The following is a 21,807-nucleotide window of genomic DNA, read 5'->3' as shown; positions in this document are numbered from 1 at the left end:
CATCTGAATAGAGGTAGGCTTAATAATTGGATTAAAAGTTTCAAAATAGTCCAACCCTTCTTATTGGTTATAACCTTCAACAACAAAATGAACTTTGTCTCTCTCCAAATATTTGTCAGCTCTTTGCTTGATTTTGAAAATCCATTTGCACCCAATAGTGTGATTGACGAATTCAAGAGGCACCAAAATTCAGGTCTAGTTTTTGATCAAAGCATCATATTATTTTTGCATTGTTTCTCGCCAATTGGAGTTTTGAAAGGCTTCATTAAAAGAAATATTTTCCTCGTCACGTAAGAGCACTATGAGCAGAACCATCAGTATGAGATACTTGGAGGATTGATATATTTTTGGTTTCCAGGTACCGTCTTGAAGTCTAGTAGCCATGCGATATGTTCTAGTGGGTTGAATTTCAGGTTCAATTTGATTAAATTCAGGTTGAGACTCAAATCTAGAGGATGAGGTAATACTATGAGGTGAAGGCATACTAAGTGGATCTTGTTGAGAAGAAGTATTTTAGTAAGACACTAGATTTTCATAAAGGAAAAAACTGGATATGATAATGAGAGATGAGATATCTAATGGTTTTGGGTTTTCAATTACATGCACATGCCATAATTCTTTCTTAAAAAAAAAATTTCTTCATAAAAGATGGCATGGCAAGATATGAATATTTTCCTAGTTTTTAAATTCATGCCATGATAACCATGGTGTTGCGGGGCATATAAAAAAATGCATATTATTCTGATTTAAAATCAAGTTTATGTTTTTGGTACCCTCAAAGGCATGGATAACATGCATATCTAAGGACTTTTAGAAATTTATAATTTGGTTTCTATTGAAACAACACTTTCATAGTAGCCCTACCATTTAAAACTCTTAAGGTATCAGATTTATCAAATACACCATTGTGCAAAAAGCATATGACCATAAATTTTGAGAAACTTGAGCCCGAGTCATTAGGGACAACTCAGTGTCCACTATAGGTTGGTGCTTATAGTCAACAACACCATTCTACTCATGAGTGTGTGGATACAATATCTGGTGACCTATCGCACATTCATTTAAAAATTTTCAGTCTGAATGATATTCTCCTCCCCAATCAGTTTGTAAAAATTTAATTTTTCACCCGTTGATATTCTCAACATGTTTCTTAAAATCTTCAAAAGATTGAAGCACATTTGACTTTTGTTTCAATAAATAAATTCAAACATACTGTGAAAAACTATCAATAAACATAACATAATACTGATACCCGTTGGTAGTCACAATGGGAGCATGTTCCCAAACATCTGAGAAAACAATATCCAATGGTTCACAAATAAGATTAATAGAATGATTAAAAGATAAGTGATGACTCTTACCTTTCTAGCACGCATCACACATTATTCTCAATGAAATCATCATATGGTAACCTAAATTTATTTAAAATATTTCGGGATGACCCATGCGCTTATGTCATTTTTCAAGAGAGGCGCTTTTATTAACAAAGCACTTTTATTTATTACAGCTAAACCCATCATGAGACAATATAGGCTATCATCACTTGCCCCATGTAGAAGTACCTTCCTTGAGAGGTGATCCTTCGCATAACAGCAGTCGGAGTGAAATTCAAAATACACATGATTATCCCTAGAGAATATATGAAACAAATGTAAATTTTGAGTGATCTTTGGAATATGTAAAACATCATTCATAATAAATCTTTGATAAAAAAATATATAACCAATGTAGGATATATTCAAACCTAAACTATCACCTATTTTCACAACATCTTTGCCTTGTACTCATTCTAAATTGATAGGTTGTTGATGTCGCTCGTAACATGAAGAGTTGTCCCAAAATTAGGGTACCAATTATCATCACCATACTAAACAAGATCAGTGGCATAAAGTACGATGTGATAAGCTTGAGGGGCAACTGTAGGTTTGTGTTGAGCATAACTTGAAAGTTGGTAGCATTATTAGACAACATGTTCCAATTTCTTGCATAGTTGACAAACAACTTTAGGTCCTTTATCATTTTGATAGTTGGATTGGCCACCTCTTCCTCTACTTCTATTTTGAAAATCACCTTTGTATCCTCTTCCACGACTACTAAAATTTCTAGTTTGATTTTCATAATGCAGCTTATTGGATACATTCATGGTAGGGTTGACTTTATCATTGTCATGACAATTATCATCAGCTAAACAAGACTCTTGAATAAAAAACATTCCATACAATTCATTTAAACTAATCGAATATGATTGGGTCTTTTTGAACACATCATATTCACTTGGAAGGCTTCTCAAGGTATGCGTGATAAGATCTTCATCATCAATCTATTTAGCAACCACTACAAGTTTAATGGTCTATAGATTTTGCGCATTAAAAAAAAATCATCTATAGATCTAATATCTTTCTTGAGAACTTGCAATTGAGATTTCAACTGCATGATCCTAGATCTTGAATGTATTGCATACGCTTGTTTGAACACATTCCACACCTTATAGGACAACCCTAGTCCTATAACTTGATTGTGGACTGATTTAATTAGAGACAACAAGATTCAGCTGAGCAAAAGCTGGTCATTTTTGCGCTATTCAATATAGGCTAATTTATGTCAAGAGCACCATTAAAAAGTTGAGGAGTGGTCGACTTGGTCCCATTAACAAAACTCATCATGTCATACAAGAATAAGATGGGCTTGAACTATGATTCTCACAGTAAATAATTTTCATCATTCAATTTAATAGAGAGAAAGTGATGAAGATTACTTGGAGCATGCAATATTGATAGCCCAACAAACATGGGTGATGACACGCTCCATGACGAACTTAACAAAAATGAATAAGATGACTGGAACAATGACCTCGACACCATTGTAGTAGGAGGTATGCTATGATACCATAAAAGAAAACATAGGTTTTAATGTAGTTTGAATCAAATATGATCCTACGTACACGGGGAAGGAAAAGCTATCTCTCTCTCAACTTGTCAATGTGAGAGGAGAGTTCTTTATTATATAATGGTTGTTTACAACTGAGAATAGATAAAAACATCAAATGGAAGTCCAATAAGGATGATGCACAGGTAGGATGCATTGAACCACCAAATTAGGAGATTTTTTATTATTCTTATCTTTATGCAGCTCACACATAACTTCTTTATGAGTTGATTCCTTGATTTCAACATTTTTTCTCTTTGACTCTTCTTGACATTTGTCACAAGCACAACATTGTTTTTCTTTCATTTGATTTTTTATTGTTTGGATTTGATCTTGGGTTCATAAGTTAACTTCGCTTACCATTGAAACTATTGAGTGATGAAGACATGATTTTGCATTTACTTTGGGGTCTTCCTTTTGAATATTTGGCCTTTAAGACCACTATTACTACTCACCAGTTACCTTGACCTAACTTCATGGCTTATTGTTGGCTCAAGAGTTCCATCATGCAGATCAAGACATTGTACATGGCACACTTGCAGTTAATCATGTTTAGCAACAAGGAAATATTGTGCAATCAAGATGGTTTAATAGTAGTGGTCAAGGAAATAGACAATTTAGTCAGAATAAGGGTTGTGGACAACAACAATATAATCGTAATGATTAAGAGAGGAGTCATGTAATATGCCAATACAACGAGAAACCAGGACACACTGCCCGATCATGCTATCAAATCACTCATAATAATGCTACCAACACAGGTAACACAACTCCTAACAATACTCAGCCTTATGCCTATCATGTTGGGTTGTCCAATGCTAGTGACATCAGCTGGTACCCGAACTCAGGTGCATCACATCATGTGATGCATGATCTGGATCAGCTAACCATTCACACACCATGGTCATGATGCTATTAAAATAACCAATGGTTCAGGTTTGAAGATTAACAATATTGGTTCTTCAAAGTTTTCTCTTTCAAACTCTCAATGTGTGCTTAATGATATATTTTTTGTTCTTGAAGTGATTCAAAATTTGCTTTATGTGAATAAATTTTCTAGGAACAATAAAGTGACATTTGAGTTTCATCCTAAGTTTTGTTGTGTTAAGGATCAGGTAACATGAAGAGAACTCATACAAGACATGAGCGATCATGGTCTTTATCAGCTTATACAATTTAGTCATAGGAAGGAGGCTTATGTGGGTGAGAGAACCAACTTGAGTTAGTGGAATCTTCATCTTGGAAATCTGACTTTTCATATAGTGAAGCAAGTAGTTAGTCAATTTGGATTACCTTTCTTCCATAAACTTGAAAACAATATGTGTGATGCTTGTCAGCAAGGCAAAAGTCATACCTTACCCTGTTCTTCTCTGATGCATAAAGTTGAAGGACAATTAGATCTAATTTATTCACTTGTGGGGGCTTGCTGGTTATTAGTGTTTATCGTTATTGTCATTATATTATTTTTGCTGATGCCTTTTCTAAGTTTACATATTTTTACATGCTAGCACATAAGTCAGATGTTGAGTATATTTTTTATCAATTTAAAGCAAGTGTTACAAATATTTTTAGTAGGAAAATCAAGTTTTTACAAATGGATGGTGGTGGAGAATATCAATCTCTTGATGTTTATCTTCATAGTTGTGATATTGATCACCGTGTCTCATGCCCTCACACTTATAAGCAAAATGGTACTGGTGATCACAAGCATCAATATGTTGATACTAAATTATGACTCATTGGTCATGCCAAAGTAATAACTAAGTACTAGAATTTTGTGTTTAGTACTTTTGTTTTCTTAATAATTAGATTGCCTTCTTTTTCTAGCGAGAACTTATCTCCTTATGAAGTGTTGTTTAAACAAAAGCTTGATTATTCTTTCCTCAAAATGTTTGGTTGTACATGCTACCCTTGTCTTAGACCTTATCGTGACTACAAACTAGATTTTAAGTCACAATGTCATGTGTTTGTGGGTTATAGTTTCTCTCATCGTGGGTATCTTTGTCTTAACTAAAACACAAAGAGAATCATCATTTCAAGAAATATAGTGTTTGATGAGTCAAGATTCCCTTTCCAAGAACCCGTACCTAAGTCTGATTCTTCAAGTCTCTCTAACCAGTCAACCATGTCTGAACCTCTTGTTGTTCCATTTACCTAAGGTTCAGAATATGAATAGAGAACCTAGTCCACAATTGCCACCTACTCCTCCCATACCTTCTCTTTGTAGATGGCACACACATTCTTAAGATATATTTTAAAACTATTTATTCTCTTCCATGTGCTCTCATTGTTGAGTTTATCCAAAACTGTGAGCCTCACACATTTGAACATGCCAACCAACACAACCACTGGAAAGATGACATGTAGAAAGTGATGGCAACACTCATGCATAATAAAACTTGGTTTCTTGAATCACCTCCATTTGAACATCATGTTATAGAGTGTAAGTGAATATGCAAAATTAATGAAAAGAAAGGCAAATGGTACCTTGGAGAAGTACAAAGCTTGACTGGTATCTAAGGGGTATAATAAGGAAGAGGTGACAGGTTATTTTGAGATGTTCGGTCCTATGGTGAAACCCACTATTGTTCGAACAACACTTTCTATTGATGTTAGTCAAGGGTGGAATGGTAAGACAACTTAATGTTAACAATGCCTTTTAAAATGAATATTTAAATAAAATTATGTACACGTCACAACCTCCAAGAATTCAAGATCCTAAACATTCAGAGTATGTGTGTTGACTGCACAAGGCCTTGTATGGCTTGAAACATGCTCCTTGAGCCTAATACTAGTGGTTGAGCAATGACTTGTTGTCAATGGGTCTGACTAACTCTAATATAGATACTTCATTGTTTATGTATGTGCTAGTCTATGTTGATGACATTCTTGTTATAAGTAGTTCTTTCATGCATATTGTAGAGCTTATTGAGAATCTAAGTAGTGAGTTTGCACTTAAAGAGCTAGGCCAACTTCATTGCTTCTTGGGGGTAGAAGTAGTAAAGATGAAACAATGATTGTTACTATCACAAAGAAAATATGTTCTAGGTGGGTTGGAGAAAGCTAATTTGGTTGGAGCAAAACCTACATCCACGTCTATGTCTAATTTAATTACTTTGTCTGCTAATTCAAAAGAGAAGTTTCTTGATGCTATATTCTATCATAGCATTGTGGGTGCTTTGCAATATCTCACATTGACTAAACTTGATTTAGCCTATGTTGTAAATAAGGTTTGCTTGTTCATGAAGGCCCCCACGGTTAATCATTGGACTGTGGTGAAATAAATTTTGCGGTATATTAGCCTTGATTATGAGATTTGAAATCCAAGAAGAAGTGCAAGATCCAAAAACTCAAGAAGAAGAGAAAATTGAGGATGCTGAAGGAAGAGATATTCTCAAAGAAAAGAGAGAATGTAAGATAAGAGAAGAAATAAAAGAAAAAAATTATAGAAAAACTCAATTATATAAGAAGGTACTCATCAAATGAAAGGGATGAGAAAATGAAACCCCACAAGCTGAGAAGGGAAGATCTCATGGAGGAGATAAGAAGACTTCAAAGAATGATCAAAATAATGAGTGAAGACGAGTCTAGTAAAGAAGGGTATCATCCCAGGAAAGCCAAATTCCATGAGAAAAAAAGGGATGAGAGGATAAGACCAAGATTAAGAGAACATAAAAGGTTCTATGATTAGGAAGAATATTTTCCTAAGAAATATAAATCCCACTTGAAATCATTCAAGAATGAAACCGGCCAGTAAAGGAAGAGAAGGTCTCGAAGAATGATGGATCTTTCATCTGATGGTGAGTATGTCCTTAGAAGGTCAAAATACCCCAAAAAATCATATAAAAATAGATTATGATAAGGGCATTAATAGTAGAAAATCCTGAAGATATGATGACTATTCATCAAAGGAAGAAGAAATTCCCAAGTAAAATCTCATAGCCGAAGTCCCAGAAGAAACAAGGATGAGTAAGATTGGAACCCAAGAAAAGTCAGAATGTGGTGCCATCTAAGTTGCACTCACATTGTCAAGTCACAACGTTGGTGGAGTATTATGTTCAACCCCAAGCCCTCTTAGAAGATGTTGACCACTACAAGAAAAATGTAGATTAGCAATGGACGTTATTCGTTGTTAATCCATCGCTAATGTGTTTAACGAATGAAATCAGCCGTCGCATAATCCTGGTTGCTAAAATGCGACAAAATTTATCTGTAGCCAATCCATCGCTAATGAGCGACAGATTAGTGATGGATAATGCTTGTCGCTAATCCATTGCTAAATAAGAACTGATTTGGTTTTGCGAAGGAATGTATTATGTCGCTAATATTTAACGATGAATATGTATTCGTTGCTAATGTCCATCGCTAATGTCCATCACCAATTGAGAGAGGAATTAGCGATGGATTAAATTTCATCGCAAAACATCGACCGATTTAAATTGGCGACGGATAATATCTGTCACTAATCCATCATAAATTTTTAAATTTTTTTTTGAAATATGAATATCGAGAAAAATTTCTTGTTATATAATTTATATAACTTTGTGTATAAAAAACAAAGTACACATAAAAAAATATATATAAAGCAGGTGAAACAAATTTAACACAAGTTATAAGTTACACTACAGTGCTTGCCAAGTTCTAATTAGTTACAAGTACGTGAAACAAATTAAACAGATGAATCTAATCCTCACCAAGATTCAGGGCATCATCCTCTTCATTGTCTCGATCTGCCCCTCCATCCATGCCTCCATCAGCTCCTCTATGTTGATCATCTCCAGCATCCTACAAGAGAACTGAAATGTTAGTATTGATAAACAAAATATAATGAAATAAATTATATGCAATGCACCTAGTCTAATGCAATCAAAGTAAATGGCTGAATGACACATAGACTAGCACTAAAGTGAAGGACAATAACAAAATTCAGATATGTGTTCTAAGACTGACAAAAAAAATCCATAGTGATTCAATCATGCAAATATGTATTCTAAGGTTGTCAAAAAAATGTCAGAGTGATTCATGCATGCATATAATGTTTATAAGGTTGTCAAATAAATGTGTTATGTATCACAATCATCCATATATGTGTTATAAGGCAGTAAAAAAACTTTCATAGTAATAAAATCATGTTTATATGTGTTCTAAGGTTGTCGAAAAACTTTCATAGTGATGAAATCATGCATATATGTGTTATAAGGCAGTAAAAAAATTTCTTAGTGATTCAATCATGCATATATGTGTTCTAAGGCAGTAAAACAATTTCATAGTGATGATATTATGCTTATATGTGTTCTAAGGCTGTCAAAAAACTTTTATAGTGATTCAATCATGCATATATGTGTTCTAAGGTTGTCAAAAAACTTTCATATTGATTCAATCATGCATATATGTGTTATAAGGCAGTAAAAAAACTTTCATATATGCTAATATCATGCTCATATGTGTTCTAAGGTTGCCAAAAAACTTTCATAGTGATTCAATCATGCTCATATGTGTTCTAAGCCAGTAAAAAAACTTTTATAGTTATTCAATCATGCATATATGTATTTTAAGGTTGTAAAAAAACTTTCATATTGATTCAATAATGCATATATGTGTTATAAGGCAGACAAAAACTTTCATATATGCTAATATCATGCTCATATGTATTCTAAAATTGTCATAGTGATCAAAGAATGCTTGTATGTGTACTAAGGTTGTAAAAAAACTTTCATATTGATTCAATCATGTATATATGTGTTATAAGGTAGTCAAAAAATTTTATAGTGATGAAATCATGCTTATATGTATTCAATCATGTATATACTAGCTTGAAATCTAACGACACGAAACAAATTACATGAATTTTTATACCTGACGGACACTGAAGCTCATGTTGAATTCAGACGAAGTTTCCGTCCCGAAAAAAGTTGCACAACTCATTATGGACAAGGTTGAGAATGACTTCATGTAAAAAGTCATGCATTTTGTCCTCAAGACGCTGATAGACACCATCCCAAGACATAGCAGGGTCAATCCGACGGTGGGAGTTGATGCTGGCGGGAGAACTCTGAGAGCCATGTTTGCAACAGGCAACGACTGGTGTGGTGCTTATGTTACTCCCAAACCCGAACACACGACCCTTTTTGGGTTCGCCGATTGCAGTCACCCATGCTGCAGGATCAAAAGGCGGATGCTGAGTAGAGTTATTGTCATATCGCTCTACTATCTGCCGCTCGTATGACTCGTACAAAATAATGATTATAATATGAATTAATAATTAAGAATTATAATTTTATGATAATGTAATTTATAGTAACTTGTATATTATAATGTTTATTAATACAATAAATACATACCGATGTCGCTCTCATCTTCTCTGATACAAACTCTCTTATGCTCTACGTTTATGTGTTTCAACAAACACATCCTTGTAAGGCACAATGCCTCCTTTTTATGCTTTCTGCAAGGTTAAATGATAAAAAAACCAATTAAAAAGTATGCAGAAATACTTATAAATTTGATAATATATATATATATATATATATATATATATATATATATATATTGATGAGTTACCATTTTTTTCTGGTGGCTCCCAAAAGTCCAAGATTCACCTGTGTGTAGATGGACATCGGGCATCTTCGCTCGGTTTTGTGCAGCCTTTGCTGAGTGGTTTTGAAATTGATTGCTCGCCCACTTATCGTGCATTTCCTTCCAATAATCTCTCATGATAGTAGAAGGGTCATGACCCTTCCACTACAGTGGATCATCTATCCCACCAGCTGCTTTTATTGTTGTAGTCTTCATATTATGCAGCATGTCGGCAAATCGATTGACAGCCACCTTCTGCCACACTACCCTTGTGTCCTTCTCCTCGTTCACAATCGCGAAACACTGCGAAGCCTACAAATACTCCCAGAAAGTTAACACACATGACTATAACAAAAAATTAAATATGAAACACATTAGTTATGATAAATGATTGCATACCATGAATGAGGACAATAATTTGTCCACCTCCTCTTTTAGGTACTCTTTTCATTGAGCGACCGATCCTCAAAGATGCTGCAGTGGTGATTTCCTAACTTCTCAGACTACTTCTTGTGGCTCAAACCTCGTGCTGCACATAAATTGATACACATTAACAATCAACTGTTAATATACACTATTTATAAGATAAGTATTGGACAAGTGACAATGAAATACTTACGGTCGACTATCGATATATACTATTTGAATGAGTCATCGTGTGTCAAACTGAGAAGACCTTGCATCCGGCATTGTCTCGTGACGTGTATGAATAGATGGTGTAGGTGGGTCATATGCAGGTGAAACATCACCTATAAAAAATTGAGTTAGAAATTCACATAATGCACATTTAAACTAATCAACTATACAATTAGTTAAATGATATACCTATCGAAGCAGCCCGTGAAGATGAAGGCTGAGACTGGCTACCACTGGGTGCTCGACCATTGTGACCTCCACGAACCATATTCTAACAAATAAAAATTTTATTTGGATCAGTTACACAATTTTATATCTTCATAGATACATAATCAAATCGAAAATAACTTCATGCAATACATTCAAACATTGCAATACATTCAAATCATTGCAATACATTATAATACATTCAAATCATTCACATCAAATCATTGCAATACATTACAAATTATTCACATCAAACATTGCAATACATTCAAATCATTCACATCAAACATTGCAATCCATTCAAATCATTGCAATATATTTCAATACATTCAAATCATTTAAATCATTTACATCAAACATAAGGTATGCATTACAAAATATATTTTACTTGCTTGAGTATGCTTCCTCATCACTTGTTTGACTTTCATATTCTTCTTCTTCTTTTTCCTCCTCTTCATCCTCTTCTTCTTTATTGGGCGCCCATCCACTTAGTATATCATTTGGATCACATTCTTCCATACGTGTGCCATCAGATAATGGAGATGCGACATGTAGACTATGTGTGACATCATGACCATAAGAGAAGTCATACATATCATCTGATTGATAGTAATCACCATTTTCAACAATCTTGTCTTCCTGTAAGTGATCATACTCGGGATATAGTTTAGACTTCACCTTGCAAATCACCCACCATTCATTTCTATCTGACTTCCTTGTATTCGAATATGAAGTATAGTAAACTTGTTGAGCTTGCGATGTTAATATGAATGGTTCATATGTTCCAAAACTTGATTTATGATTCACTTCCACAATGCCTGAGGCTTTGTCAACTCTTGTTGTTATGGGATCAAACCAATGACACTTGAATAAAGTTACCCTGTTATTTATGCCTAAGTAAGTCAACTCAATTATTTCTTCTATAACACCGTAGTAGTTAAGTTTATTTTCACCATAACTGCTACCCTTGACACACACGCCACTATTCATTGTTGACTTGTTTACATCGTAGTATTCTGTATGAAATCGATAATCATTTACGATGTATTTATTGTAACATTGCACAACTTTGGTCGAACCATTTTGTAAATCACATATTCCTTGGTCATTAACATCACCATGATGGACCTACAAGCATAAACAATGATTGTAAATACGGCCAATTAAGTAACATATTGTTGTTTATACAAAAAGAATGCATGTCATCATCCTTACCAACTCTTTCAACCATGCCATAAATTTATTTTCACGTTCTTTTTTTAATTCTGAATCAGTGAGATGAAAAAGTTCTCTTCACAACTCTAGATCAAATCGTCTGCACTTAATAAATAATTATATTACCGAACCATGTACATAGAGAACTTAATGTAACATATTATGTATACTTACTCGATGTAGGAGTCGATCTCTGAGCAATTAAAAAGGATATAGATTTGTGTTGCGTCTTGCTCTCGATCTTCCAAGAGTCTTGACTGGCAACTGCCAAAGGCAATCCCAAGTGGTTTAAATATCGATAGTTTGACAACCACAATAACTTGTTATCCATCATCATTATGAGGTGGGCAAGTGTAACGTGTTGGAATGTGTGGCTTAAAGTATATAGATGAGAAATTTGAAATCTCTTCTAAAGTGTACGCCTCACAAATTGAACCCTTCACTCTTGCTTTATTCAGAACCTTTTTTTTTAGATTAAACATGCATCTGTCAACAATATACATCTCATAATATAATAAATTTTCAATAGCATTAGAGAGAAAAATATAAAAAAAATTACCTTTCAAATGGGTACATCCATCGATATTGCACAGGACCACCAACCCTAAGTTCATATGGCAAGTGTATGATTATATGTTCTATAACGTCGAAAACTGTTGGAGGAAATATCTTCTCTAATTGACAAATAGTAGTGACGATAAAATCTTCTAGATTCTTTACCTCAGTTACTACAACTTCCGATGCACACAATGTTTTAAAAAATTGACTCAACTCGGACAATACCCCCCATATAGGTTTGTCCAACATATCATGGAATGCTAGAGAATCAACCGTTGCATGATAACATGACAATCATGGCTCTTCAACCCATATAATTGTCCATCGTCTATCATCACAGCCTGAGTAATATTAGAGACGTATCCATCTGGAAATCTCAACTGTCTCAACCACTGGCATACCTGCTTTACTTGATCTGGTTCAAGCACATACCTTGCATTTGGTTTCAGTACTTTCATATTATACTTTTTAAGTTCTAATTCTGGTATTTTACATATTACTTTTAAATCTATACGGCCTTCAGATTATCCTTTATTTTCCCTTTAACATTCATTACCGTATTGAACACATTATCAAACATATTTTTCTCCACATGCATCACATCCAAATTATGTCATATCAATAAGGTCAACCAATATGATAGTTCCCAAAATATAGATTTCTTTGTCCAATTGTGATCCTTCCCAAATCCAAGGAAGGGCCTCGCACTACGGGCATCTGTCAGTCCATATGGAAAGTATCACAATCATCTTAAAATCTCTATGCCGGACAACCGTGTAGGTGGACCTTCTATTTCAGTCGTGCCTGCTTTGAACGCATTCTTTTATCGTCAAAATGAATGTTCGCTAGGTAGAAATCGACGATGACAATCAAACCAACACGACTTCCTTCCATGCGTCAATCTAAAAGATTTTGTATTCTCCATGCAGTACGGACATGTCAATCTCCCATGTGTGCTCCAACCAGATAACATATCATATACAGGGAAGTTACTAATTGTCCATAGAACAACAACCTTCATATTGAAGTTTTGTTTTTTGTGGGCATCGTACGTGAGAACACCGTCATCACATAGTATTTTCAGTTTATCAATCAATGGCCTTAAATATACATCAAGATTTTGGCTCGAAGACGTCGATCCATGGATCAATAGAGACAAGAAAAGATGTTGATGCTTCATACATAAGCTTGGAGGAAGGTTGTATGGGGTGACGAATACTGGCCAACACGAGTATGAGGTTGATCTACCCACAAATGGATTGAATTCATCTGTACATAAACTGGGCTTAACATTTCTCACTTCCATTGCGAAGGTCAGATGAGTTCGATCAAAGTGCTTCCAAGCTTTCACATCAACATGATGCATGATCTTGTCTTCATCATGTCGAACTTTATTTGCATGTCTTCTCATGTATGTAGTTGTCCTCGAAGACATATACAATCATTGCAATCTAGGGGTGAGAGGGAAGTAGCAGAGCGACTTGTATGACACTTCTTTTGACCTCGTACTACCATTGCCTCTTGTCTTTGGCTTGAACCGAGGATGCCCACATGACAGACATGAGTTGTTATTTTATTGATCTTTGAAATACAACATGCAGTGGTTTGGATAAGCATCTATCTTTTGATACCCCATACCTAAAGCGTTGACCATAACCTTCACACGATAGAAATTTTATGACAATTTCTCATCGTTGGGCAACATACTCTTCACAATAGAGCACAGATGGTCAAAACATGATTGACTCAAATTATACTTGGACTTTAAATTCATTAGCTGAAGAACTACAAACAAGATATATAGTGTGACTCTCGCAACCATTCCAAAGTGGCTCATTATCATCTTTAAGTAAATCGTAAAATCTACTAGTTGCATCATTTGCTACTTCTTCCTCTACCCTAGTTGGTACATCACTAGGACCCATAACAGAACCCAATTCTGGTCCTACAACATCAAATATGAAATTCACATATGGATTATCGTGCACCATATCCATCTGTGCGTTAAAATTATTTCAAAATTCTTTACCATGAAGCATTCAATTATGATAATCACTCACAAGACCCTTTTTGTATAGGTGATATATAGCGTCATAAGGTTCTACAAAGCGATTGTTCTTACATATTGTGTAGGGGCACCTAATTCGACCTAGGGGATCCACTGTACTGACACTTGCCATTGTAAATTCAATAAAACTGCAACACCGTCCATATATTCAAACAATACCTCATTTTCAACTATTCTACGATACATCTATTCACGGTTTGCAGTCATTTTGTCCTATTATGGTACGAATATTATCCTAAGTTAAAAGAGAATCATAAGAATGCTATGATGAAAAAAATATGTAATTTATCATGCATTCATGATGAATGTAATGATTTGATATATATCACACACACACACACACACACATATATATATATATATATATATATATATATATATATATATATATATATATGATGTTTCAATCACAAGAACTATGATGCATGCATTCATAACTTAATATTTTCATGTGCAAAACCATTCATTTGAAACATGTTTGAAGCATTGATAACTTATCATTCTTTTTCATGTGCAAACCCATTCATAACATGATACATTCATTTGAAGCATATTTTCATTATACAATTTCACATGGAAGGCATAATCAAATTGAAAATAACTTAACGCAAGTATGGATACAGACACATTAAATATGATAATACATTCAAATCATTCATATCAAAATAATGTCAAACATGTACCTGCAGCAAACACACTCCAATATCCCGCTAACTACTATCATGACTAGCATGAAATCCGAACTCCAAAAATAAGAACACTTCTATTTTCAGACATTAAAATCACGCTCAACATGATCTCCAAACTCCATCAAAGCAGTTCTAGATATACACAACTAAGTGAGTGTGTGAACATAAAAGTGTTGCATCTAAGAAATTAAATAACCTGTGATGCACTTGCATCACTTACTCACCACAGGTATTTACCCGATTTGCATTGCTTTTGCCTTTGCATTTTTTTTCTAAGTAACAGATTTAGGTACATTTAGTTATAAGTAACACATCCAGATGAATTTTATACTTTGTACACGATATTAGGCCTAATTGAGTCCATAAATTTCATACGTGTGTAGGCGATGCGAGGCTCGGGTCACAGAGCACAAGCAGGATTCGTTGTGGAATATGCAGAAGACATTGTATTAAAACGAAGTTTATTACTCGATGACAAGGAGGGTGATGTCCCCTATCAGAAATGAGCCCGGACAGGGAGACCCAACCCTCTGCTGAAAGCGAGACATCAAGGCAGGAAGCAAAACCCCTTGCCAAAACATTCACAGGAGGCAGAGGGTGGGACCCCCCAAAAGGAAGCATCGAGAGGCAGGGGCCAAGCCCCCTGCCGAGAATCATTCATAAGGCAGGGGGGTCTCGCCCCCTGCCGAGGAAAAATAGCAGAGCAGGGGGTTCCACCCCTTGCCGGGAAAACAAACAAGGGACAAGGGGCTTCTTCCCCTATTGAAATTATCGAGGACAAGGGGGGCGGAGCCACCCCCTGCCATGGAAAACAAAAGGGCAGGGGGCTTCTCCCTCTGTCGATCATAACGAAAACAGGAGAGCGAAGCCCCACTACCGAAGAAGTCAAGAGGACAGGGGGTGAAGCCCTCTGTCGGCATTCGAAAGGGCAGGGGCAAAGCCCCCTGTCTTGCCGGAGAAAACAAGAGGACAGGGGCAGAGTCCTCTTTCCTGCCGAAGAGATCAAGAGCTAGGGGAGGGCCTGGCAGAGGCGATCGGAGCCTCTGTCAGCCCTCGTCGACTACAGAGAGGTGGGGAGGGCCTGGCAGAGGCTGTCGGGCCTCTACTGGCCTTCCAACAACCATAGGGGGAAGGGGGAGGCTTCGACAAAGGTTGGTGGCCCTATGTCGGACCTCTGACGATGCTGATTTCAAGGGGAAACAACAAGGGAGAAAGGGGGAGGGTTACCTGTGGGAGGCACTGACGATCATCGCGGGCAAGGTTGACGCAAGGAGAGCAAGCTGGGGTTGTCGGCTAGCCAAAAACCACAAAGGGGAGCAACGAGAGAGGAGGTCGCAACCTGGGTCCCCTTCTTTGACCACTTGAAAGCTTAGGGGGGGGGGGAGCCGTTTCAGAAAACCCTGAAGGGGTGAGGTCGGAAGGGGGTTGCCGGACGGGGCTCGTTGACCAAAAAAATGACGAGAGCGAGAGAGAGGAGAGCAGAGGTGAGAGGGGGACAAAGTCGAAGGGGGAGGTCAACGGGTGGCGAGCGAGGGATGAAACAGAAAGGGAAAGAAAGGAGCTCACATTACAGTTTTACAGGAGAAATTAGTGAAAGAACAATTCCGTCGCTACTTGGCGATGGAGTAGCGCCAAATTTTTTTTGCCGCTGATCCGTTGCTAAGTTGCGAAGGATCTTGAGACAAAAATTTTCCGTCGCTAATCCATCGCTAATTAGCAACAGAAGTTTTTTTGTTGCTAATTTTGCAAATAATTTGAATTTTAGCGACGGATAGTTTTCTCTAGCAAATCCGTCGCAAATTTGCCGTGGATTATTTCCGTCGCAAACTTCTATCGCTAATTAACGTTTTTCTTGTAGTGGAACCCATAGAAGTTCAGCAGTTGCATTTGCTATTGCCCGTTACTCAACCTTTGTTTTTGACCGTGCAACTGTATTCTGTTTCTTCAAACCTCAAGACAAAATATTATGACCAAGATACACAACATACCCACTAGTAGTTGTTCGATCATCACGACATCCTGCCAAATCCGCATCAAAGAAAGCTACCAATTCAAACTGTCATTGGTTGAAACGACTTGTTGTACGACATTTCTTGATACAATCAACTCGCCGATATTCTCATAAAGGTATGTGAGGTGAGTTATTCAGAGAGGTCTGGCTTGACATCCAAGCAATTGGTGACCTTAGTGGTTAAGAAAGAAGATAAGAAAGTCTTGTATTCTTGTGAGGTTTCTAAAGAGGAAGGCAAAGTTAACAAACTTATAAAGAGACCTATGGAAACTCTAATGAAACCATTTTATAAAGGAGTTCCAAGAATTGTAAATTGCTTCACTATAAAGAAATCTCTTTCTCAATGTACATGTTGAGAGAGGAAGAGAGTCATTGAACCATGGACTTAGCACCAAAGCCAAACCACATTAGACCGTTTGCATGTGTTTGATTTTTTTTTTTTTGAGCTTTTAACCTTGAGGTCCCAAATGCATACTGAGCCAGTTTTAACTGTACCTCTATGTAAATTTGTTTTACTTGTTTCTATTGTTATTGCTTACCACCTTAAACACTTTTCACACATCCAGGCATTTTTTAAACACTGGCTTCTCTTTTCATGCTTCACACATCACTTTTTGCACACACTTTATTCTGATTACTCCCAAAATTGACAGCAATAGCTGGGAGTTCAGATGAGCATTCAAGTCATGTTCAATTATATGTATCTTGCAGTCAATGTGATACAAATTTCAACAGGGAATGATGGCACTAAGGGCCAGTTCTATTTGGTTGAAAGCATCATATGCATCAAATTCCACAAGAAGCAAAAATTGTGACAACCAATTTCAAAGTAGCCAGCAGTCTGACATATGAGAAGTCAAGAAAAGGAAGCACTGGCCATAGGAGGCGCCGACCCTCTGTCAATTTGAGGAAGGGTCAGGTGCAATGTGATTGCATACTTTTGGTATACTACTGCACCTGATCATCCATCATCTTTAGTATACAGCCTGTCAGTTGTAGCCCCAACAACAGATGAAGGGTGATCAAGTGCAGCAGCACACCAAAATCTGCTCCCTTTCAAATGGGTGGGTTGGGACCCAACCAATTATTTGAATTGAGATCAGGTGCAATATGATTGCACACTTTAAGTGTGCTGCTGCACCTGATCACCCACCATCTGATGTTGGGCCTCACAGCTGACAGGCAGTATCCCAAAGATGGTGGGTGATTAGGTGCAGCAGCACAGAAAAAGTGTGCAATCACATTGCACCTGATCCCCCCTCCAATTATTTGAGGATGTAGAAACCATCCTTTTGCATTATTTTCAAACTCCCAACTCACATGATGTAAAACCATGACTCAGTGGCACTAGACTGCTGTCTGCTTTAGTGGGTCAGGTGGGACCTAAGGCCCACTTGGATCCTGACCAATTCTGGCATCTCTGATTGGATTCTGGAAGATTGCACTAGCCACTTTTTAAGACTGGAATGCAAGAATAGGTTCAGTTCAGGTCATGTCCCGAAGGGCCCAGGGCTGGGTGCATGCAAGTAGGGTCGCTAAACAAGCCGAATGAGCCGAGCTTGAAGCTAGTGTTCAAGCTTGGCTCGTTCTTGTGGCGATCCAAGCTGATTTCGTGCTCATAAAGAGTCCGAGATAAAGGAGCTGAGCCCAAGCTGTCTTGTTTACAGAAAAAATACATTGTTTAAGAGATGAAATTAATAGAATTACAAAAAAGATACACAATCTCAATGCTTGAAGCAATATAATTTTATCTCTAAACCTGCTGCTTGACGCAATATAATTGTCGGAACTCTTTTTTGAAAAACACTTTGTAAGTGAAGTGAGTAAAAGTGAAGTTCAAGCAAGTAGATCACATAATTGTACATTCCATTAGTGAAAACTGTCCACTCTGTTCCATATTCAAACAGAGAGGCTAGCAGCTTTGGACCATGTCTTTCGAGATAAGGTGCCCCTTTCTCTTTTGAAAACTATTACAGATGGATCTCGATAAGAAAGCTAGCTAGAGAACCATTATAAGTAGCTCATGCCAGTTTGGTTTCCCATCTAATATATGATGCTGAATATAACTAAAACATATTTATTACTACTTAACAAAACTTACCGGGCCAAGATGAGCAGTAAGAATTTTTGTTCATGTTCGGCTTGCCATGCTTTGAAGAGCCGTATAAGAGGCGGAGAGTAGGGGTGTCAATGGGTCAGGTTTGGTTCAGACCTAAGTAAAACCAGACCCAAACCTGATTTGAGATGCTGGTATCAGGTCCGAACCCGGGTCTAATTGAATCCACTATAAGGGAAACCATACCCCGATCCTATAAGGATTACATGAACCAAACCGCAACCATACCTGGTAAAACACACATCATTTCGTTTGTAACGATCTTTATGATGTGAATTTACCAAGTACATAGTATATGAAAGAAGGCAATTGGCTACATAATTTGAATTTGAAATAGAAGAAATCTCTTCCTTCGATCCGCCGTTTAACTGGATCTTTTAAAAATGAAAATTGAAAGAGAAACCCATGCGGCATTAAAAAAAAACTGAAAGCATGGTATTTATACTTGCTTTCCTTTCATTAACTTCAAAAAATATTGCTCTCTATATGTTTTTGATGCAAAAAACCTTTATTTATACAGTGAGTACTTCATTCTGTAATTAGGTTATACTTTTCTTTAAAATTAGGATGGAATTTTGCTAATTAAAAATGAAGAATATTTGCCTAATTTGGTAATGGAAACTGGGGATGCACACAAGCGGAGCCTGGCCTGTTCTAACTCGGCTCGGTGCAAAACATTTATGTCCAAGCTCGGCTCGAGCTTGAATGACTTTGTCCGGACTCAGTTCAGTTCTGAGCTGAGCTGAGCTTCAAGGCATTCCAAAAAAAAATATTTTTTAAAAATATTGTTGAAGGTGGATTTTGAACCGCCTCTCTCAAGATTTCCAAGCTACCGACTACTACGCCAAAGCATATATTTTAGTCATTAACACCAAAAATAATATATACATACTAAAAAGTACTCTATATTTACAACAGAAAAAGTAAAAAAAAATAGGATTTGATCTATGAACTTTTTGATAAAAACCCAACAGCCTACCCATCATACTAATAATGATTGTTGAAGAGAATTGCAAATATATATATTGGTACCGAGCCTTATCAAGCCTACTGAGCTTTATCAAGCTCGGTAGACTGATCAAGTTAGGCTCGTTCGTCCGAGCCTTAGAACCATGTTCAAGCTTGGCTCATTTAAAGCACGGACAAGCTTTGAGCCAAGCTTGAGCCAGATCAGTTTGTTGTGCATCCCTAATAGAAACCTACAAAATACAAAACCTACTGAATGAAACATGACAGTGGATTTTCATGGATTTCTAGTGTTTTTTTGAAATTCTAACCATACCGAAGTGATCTATATGCTTGTTTTTATATGAATCACTTCTTGAAACATTTGATTATGATGCATGGATAGGTTTTTATAAGGTTTCAAAAATTAACCCCGTACAATTTTCATAAATTTTTTAGGCTTCAAATATTATTTTTTCCCTCCAAAATGCATGAAACAAGTGTGGATTTCTAGTAAATCAATGGTGTAGACATCTATGGGGTTGAAATTTCAAAAAACATTGGAAATCCACTATCATGTTTCATTTAGTAGGTTTTGTATTTTGTAGGTTTCTATCATGAAGAATCCAGTATCCTAGGAAAAAGTGCTCCAAGGTAATTCTGACGTCAAAATTATCTCATCGAAATCCTGTCAGTTTGCTCTTCCTTTAAGCTCAAATTTTTACCTCATTATACCAATTTACTCCTGGATTCACCTGAATCACTACACACTTGAACTTTTAGCCAAAAAAAAAAAAAATACAAACATAGTTGTGAAATTGCAGTTGGTGGCACTAATTACCACAGTAAAAAGGAAAATATCACAACTTTGCTAGACTATAACATTGAAAATGGCTCATGGAGTGCACCTTTTGGAAGAAGACAAAGCCTGCAAGATCTACCACAGTAAATCCCTTGCAATTTTTGACAAAAATAAAAAATAAAAACACAACAAACAGTCAACTTTTTAACAGAAATGCCCCAAAACAAAAGCTCATGAGTGAAGACAATTCTCATTCCTCTGTCCCCACGTGGAAAACAAAATCTCATGGTGTTGCAGAGGCCACCATAGCCACATTGATATGAAGACAAAATATTTGGTCACGTGGTATGGCTAGTGAAAGGGGTGTGACAACTAGACTCTTGACGTTGCATGATTTAGGTTCACATATCGAAACACATGGTTGGTTTCCAACCGTGTTTGGTCGCACGTCACAGGTGCCCCAAACCTGCCATCTATTAATCATTATTTTTAGTTTTTTTTTTTGGATTTATAACCAGAAGAAACTGCACCCTGCAAGAAGACCTGGTTGCGCTGACTCAGACTGCCATACCTATGGTGGTCGTGCCGGCAGCATAAAACTCTGAGGATAGGACCCTTCGCATGGGGGCTCTGGTGCGGTTAATTTACTTTTCAGTCCCTGCACGTTTCAAATATTTAAGATAGTTCCTTAACCTTTTAAGAATTTGCTGAAGTGATTGCATGAGTTTTTTTTCTTCTTTAATATTACTTGTTTACCCTTAACTAGAAGGCAAATATAGGGCTACAAATAGGGCTGGCAAACCAGCTGAAAGAACCAAACAGGGCATGTTCGGGCTAAATGTAAAATTCTCTTTAAATATCTAAAATTTAAGGCAGCTAAATGTAAAATATCTAAATGTTAGACACTTGTATGTAAATTACCCTTATCTTTATTTTCTCTACAAAGATACTTTGATTATGGACGACGAATATTTACTTTGGCTTTATTAACTAAAGGATGATGCAGCATCTCTCTCTCTGAAGAGAGAGATAAACATGCGAAATGGGTTTAAATGAATT

Source organism: Nuphar pumila, chromosome 4 (genome assembly GCF_984573655.1).
Source record: "Nuphar pumila chromosome 4, dmNupPumi1.hap1.1, whole genome shotgun sequence".
Taxonomy (NCBI): domain Eukaryota; kingdom Viridiplantae; phylum Streptophyta; class Magnoliopsida; order Nymphaeales; family Nymphaeaceae; genus Nuphar; species Nuphar pumila.
Note: the sequence above shows the minus strand (reverse complement) of the source record.